This window comes from Myotis nattereri, assembly GCF_964212035.1.
Source record: "Myotis nattereri genome assembly, chromosome: X".
Classification (NCBI taxonomy): domain Eukaryota; kingdom Metazoa; phylum Chordata; class Mammalia; order Chiroptera; family Vespertilionidae; genus Myotis; species Myotis nattereri.
The window spans coordinates 97,665,217-97,671,216 of NC_138078.1; positions in this window are offsets into that span (position 1 = coordinate 97,665,217).

Consider the following 6,000-nt stretch of genomic DNA (forward strand, 5'->3'; position numbering starts at 1 on the left):
TTTCAACAATAAAGATTTTTTTTAAAAGAATAATTTACAGGAATCAACAGTAGAAAATATAAAGCTGAGAATCAAATCAGTTATTTGGAGTACATGGAAGCAAAAAACATGCAATCAAGACAACAAAAAGAACCCCCTTCCCCCCCCCCCCCCAAAAGAGGACAGTTTAAGGAGCCTATGGGAAAACTTCAAGCATACTAACATTCACATCATTGTGATGCCTAAAGGAGAAGAGAGAGAGCAAGAAATTGAAAACCTATTTGAAAAAGTAATTACAGAAAACTTCCCTAACCTGGTGAAGGAAATAGATATATAAGTCCAGGAAGCATAGATAGTCCTAAGCAAGATGAACTGAAAGAGGCCCACACCAAGACACATCATAATTAAAAGTCAAAAGGTTAAACACAACTAGAGAATCTTAAAAGCAGCAAGAGAAAAGTAGTTTATCACCTACAAGAGAGTTCTCAGACTGTCAGTTGATTTCTCAACAGAAACTTTGCTGACCAGAAAGGACTGGCAAGAAATATTCAAAGTGATGGAAAGTGAGGACCTACATCCAAGATTACTCTACCCATCAAAGTAATCATTAAGAATCAAAAGACATATAAATTTTTTTCTTGTTTTTTGAGGTAGGCCTGTAGTGCTATGATCTTCCCTCTCAGGACTGCTTTTGCTGTGTCCCATAGATTTTGGATTGTTGTGTGTTCATTTTCATTTGTTTACAGAAAGTTTTTTATTTTTTTCTTGATCTCTTTGGTAACCCATTTGTTGTTTAATAACATGCTATTTAGCCTCCATGTGCTTGAATGGTTTTGAGTGTTTTTACTGTGGTTGATTTCTAATTTCATGCCATTGTGATCTGAGAAGATGCTTGATATGATTTCAATCTTCTTGAACTTGTAGACACTTGTTTTATGTCCTAACATGTGGTCTATCTTTGAGAATGACCCATGTGCACTTGAGAAGAACGTATGTTCCTCAACTTTGGGGTGAAATGTTCTGTAAATGTCAATCAAATCCATCTAATCTAGTGTGTCACTTAGAGTTACTGTTTCCTTGTTGACTTTTTGTCTGGAAGATCTATCCAGTGAGGTCAGGGGGTGTTAAAATCCCCTACTACGTTTGTATTGCTGTTTATCTCTTCCTTAATGTCCTCCAGAAGATTTTTACATATATTTAGGTGCTCCAATATTGGGTGCATATATGTTAATATTCTCTTGTTGGATCAATCCCTTTGGCATTATGTAGTGATTTTTATTGTCTCTTGTTAAAGCCTTCATTTTGAAGTCTGTGTCAGATATGAGTATTACTTCCCCAGGTTTTTTTATTATTATTATTTCCATTTGCATGGGAAATTCTTTTCCATCCCTTCATTCTCATCCTGTGTGTCTATTGTTCTGAATTGAGTCTCTTATAGATAGCATATATTTGGGTCATGTTTTTGTATACATTCAACTACCCTATGTCTTTTGGTTGGAACATTTAATCCATTCACATTTAATGTTATTATTGATAGGTACTTATTTATTTCCACTTTAATTATTTATGCCTATGGTTTTCTTTCTATTTATTCTTATTACATCAGTCTCTTTCACATTTCTTTAATGCTGGTTTGGTGGTGATAAACTCCTTTAGCCTTTTTTTTTTGGTCTGGGAAGATCTTTATTTCACCATCTATTTTTAAATCTAGCCTTGCTAGATAGTGTAGTCTTGGTTTCAGATCCTTGCTTTTCATTATCATGAATACTTCATGCCATTCCATTCACCTGTAGAGGTTCTGATGAAAAAAATCAGCTGGCAGCCTTATGGGAGCACCTTTGTAGATAACAAATTGCTTTTCTCTTGCTGCCTTAAAGGCTCTCTTTTTGTCTTTAACTTTTGGAATTTTAATTATGATGTGTCTGGGAGTAGGCCTCTTTGGATGGATTCTTCTTGCTTGGGAATCTTTGTGCCTCCCGAATGTGTGTGATTTTTTTCCTTCACCAGTTTAAGGAAGTTTTCTGCCATTATTTCCTCAAACACATTCTCTACCCCTTGTTCTGATTCTTCTCCTCCTGGCACACCTATTATATGAATATTGTTACATTTCATGTTGTCCCACAGCTTCCTTAAGCTGTCCTCCTATTTTTAATTGATTTTTTTTTTTGTTCTCTGATTGAGTGATTTTTCTTTTACCTTGTCTTCTAATTCACTGATCTGACCCTTGGCTTCCCCTAATCTGATGTTTATTCCTTCCAATATAAAGAATCAAAAGACATATAAAGAGCTTCCCAGATAAGAAAACAACTAAAGGAGTTCAACCATCAAACCAGTATTCCATGAAATGTTAAAGTTTCTTAAGAGGAAGAAAAAAAGACAATAACTATATGAACAATAAAATGTCAATAAATGCATATATATCAACAATTGAATCTAAAAACAAAATAAACAAGCAGAACAGGAACAGACTCATAAATGCAGAGAACATTTTGATGGATGCCAGATGGGAAGGGGTTGAGGAGATGGATGAAAAGCTGAATGGATTAAGTACAAATTGGTAGTTACAGAATAGTCATGGGGATGTAAAGTTCCACATAGGGAATATAGTCAATAATCTACACTAATAAAAGAGAAACATGCAAATTGCTGTCACTCCACTACACCTACCAGCCAATCAGAGCGGCTATGCAAATTAACCCAACAAAGGTGGCGGTTATTTTGCATACACAGGTGGGGACCGAAGACTGAAGGCTCCAGATGGAGTGAAGACTGAAGACTGAAGACTGAAGAAGCTTGGCTTCTCCACTGCGCCCGCAGTGGAGAAGCCAAGCCTTGCTGAGGCCGAAGGGGAGACACCAAGCCTCTTCAGTCTCAAGGCTTGGCTTCTCCTCTGCGGCTGGACCAAAGGCCTGGATCCCGGGTGCTGGAGGAAAACCGGTGCCGGCAGCCAGGGGAAGGAAGGCCTACTGCACGAATCTCTTCATGCAATGGGCCTCTAGTATTCTAATAACTATGTATGGTGTCAGGTGGGTATAAGATTTATCCAGATGTCACTTAGTAAATTATATAATGTCTAATCACTGAGTTTTACACCTGAAACTAATATAATATTGTATGTGGATTACTGGAGTGACCAGACAATTACAAAAACAGGCATTCCTTCCATCTCTAGAATGCCAGTTAGGGGATAAAAATAACTTAAGCATAATTTTCTAAAGTTAACCTAAAAGAAGGGTCATGGATTTCATGGAACAAACAATACCCCCTTAAAAACTAAGCTTAAGAGGTAATTCAGTCAGTATTGTAGAAATTCTTAAAATAGGAACACACCTGTGAATAGAAATTTTCCAAAACTGACCCTAATTCTGTATGGAAGGTAAGCACTCTATGATCTCATTCCCTGGAGCTCTACTATATACCATCCTCAAATACCAGTGGTTCTCAACCTTCCTAATGCTGTGACCCTTTAATACAGTTCCTCATGTTGTGATGGCCCCCAACCATAAAATTATTTTTATTGCTACTTCATAACTGTAATGTTGCTATTGTTATGAATCATAATGTAAATATCTGATATGCAGGATGTATTTTCATTGTTACAAATTGAACATAATTAAAGCATAGTGATTAATCACAAAAACAATATGTAATTATATATGTGTTTTCCGATGGTCTTAGGCGACCCCTGTGAAAGGGTCGTTCGACCCCCAAAAGGGTCGCAACCCACAGGTTGAGAACCACTATCAAATACCTATGTGAAGGTACCCATTATGGAAGGGATGCTTTAATGAACCTCATAAGAGCACATTTGAAGGGCCCTCATTTACAAAGGACCACTCAGAAGATAATCGAAGCCTGTCAGATATTTGCCAAAAATAATCCTAAGACAGAACATGCCCCAACAGTAAAGGGAGTACAATATAAAAGGATATGCTCATTTGAGGACTAGCAAGTTAATTTTATACAGATGTCTAAAACCACGAGAAACTATATTAGTAGTTTTTGTGGACACCGTTTCTGGATTGGTAGAGGCGTACCCACTAGAACTGAGAAGACAACTGAGATAACAAAACTTCTTTTTTTTTTTTATTGCTTAAAGTATTACAAAGGGTATTACATATGTGTCCATTTTATCACCCCGCCCTAGACAGTCCCCTAGCCTCCCCTATCCCCCAGTGTCTTATGTCCATTAACAAAACTTCTACTCAAAAAAAGAATCCCACCCTAGCCTGTGTGGCTCCATTGGATGAGTGTCCTCCCATGCTCTGAAGGTCACCTGTACTATTCCCAGTCAGGGCACATGCCCAGGTTGCAGGATCAATCCCCAGTCATGGTGCATGTGGGAGACAGCTTATCGATGTTTCTCTCTCACATCGGTGTTTCTCTCTCTCTCTGAAAAAGAAATCAATAAAAACATTTTTTTCTAAGTTGGCAAAGTGATTTTTTAAAAAGGAAGAGTCCCTAGTTTGGGGCTTCCTTACAGCATTCAAAGAGATAATGGACTGTCATTCACTTCAGAAATCTCCCAAAAGATAGGACAGGCACTACAGATTCAATGGAAACTATATGCATCTTAGAGACCCCAATCTATAGGGAAGGCTGAGAAAATTAACCACACAATAAAGAAGACCCTGGCAAAAATATGCCAGAAAGAACATTTGAAATGGGACCTGCCACTCCATATTGCCTTCTCTGGAAGAGCGTAACTCCCTGAAGAGGGCTTAAATTAAGCCCTTTTGAAATACTTTATTTTGAAAACCTAATTTTCTGTTTTAGGGACACCCCATTTAGATTTAGAGCATGAATTTAAAAATCAAACAATATGTATAACATTTAGGGCAAACAGTAACTACTGTGTACAAGTTTGCTGATTGCATATCTATCCACCCATTTGATGAGCCCTTACACCCATTCCAGTCGGGAGACTGAGACTTACTAAAGACCTGAAAGACTCAATGTCCTGAGAAGCAGTTGGCCAAGCAATGGACTGGTCTCTTTGACATCTTTCTTACAACATACTCTTCCCTAAAGTTCACATAAATCAAGCCTTGCATCCACCACACAAAGTAGGCACTGTCTGAGGAAGACTTGAATCTTTCTGCTGTTATTGATACTGCAAGGGAAAGCTGGATCTGTACATCTAAGATTTAAAATTCCTTTTTTGGAAATGGACAGTGCCTCCCAAAGTTAAGTGACAAGGGAATTATTATTTTATTATTATCTTTGACAATTGCTTTACTTTATACCCATGCTTAGACCAATAATGCTTTCGTCTGTATTTCCCAGGTGGTGGCTTCCTCAGCAAACTTATCCTCCTGTTGGGTGTGCCACTCTAAGCTCTGCTCAGGATTAGATCATGGGGACCCTTTATTCTCTCCAGTTTCTGATTTCATATAATTTCACCTGTACTACTAAGCATACCTATCACTAAATACTTGATTGCTGGTCTATACAATACGTCTCACTTTGAAAGCCCATATGCAACACTTCCTCTTGAAATGTGAAGCAGTCTACCAGCTTCACTTGTTCAGCAGTGCCATCCTCTAGACAACTGTGTATTCCACCTTCTGAAGACAAGCAATCCTTCTCCCTCATGTAAAAGCTTCCCTCAATTCTTGACCCCTTTCTTTCTTTAGTAGATATCAAGTATCTCTGAACCCAGGGATAGGTAAGACTACACCCCTTGACAGCAGGAAGAAACTACAGACTATGAAACCACCATCCATTTACCCTTGTAAGATTACAAGGGTCCAGAATTTTGAGGGTGAAACAATCGTTTGGAGTGCAGGTGGCCAGTGGCAGGGTGAGCATGAGCCTGGCTGGCAACTTTGGAGGGGCAGGTCATGCAGGGGCTATGCAGAAGAAACAGGTGCTCTGGGATCCAGGGTTGCCCCATGGACTCCAGCTGGCTCCTCCAGATGTGTGGGTGCTGTGTCCAATGTCAGGAGGCAGGATGAGATTTCCAGCATGTCCAGGCTTCCTGATGGTGGGTCCTATAACCCCTGCCCCTGGCACTGATAT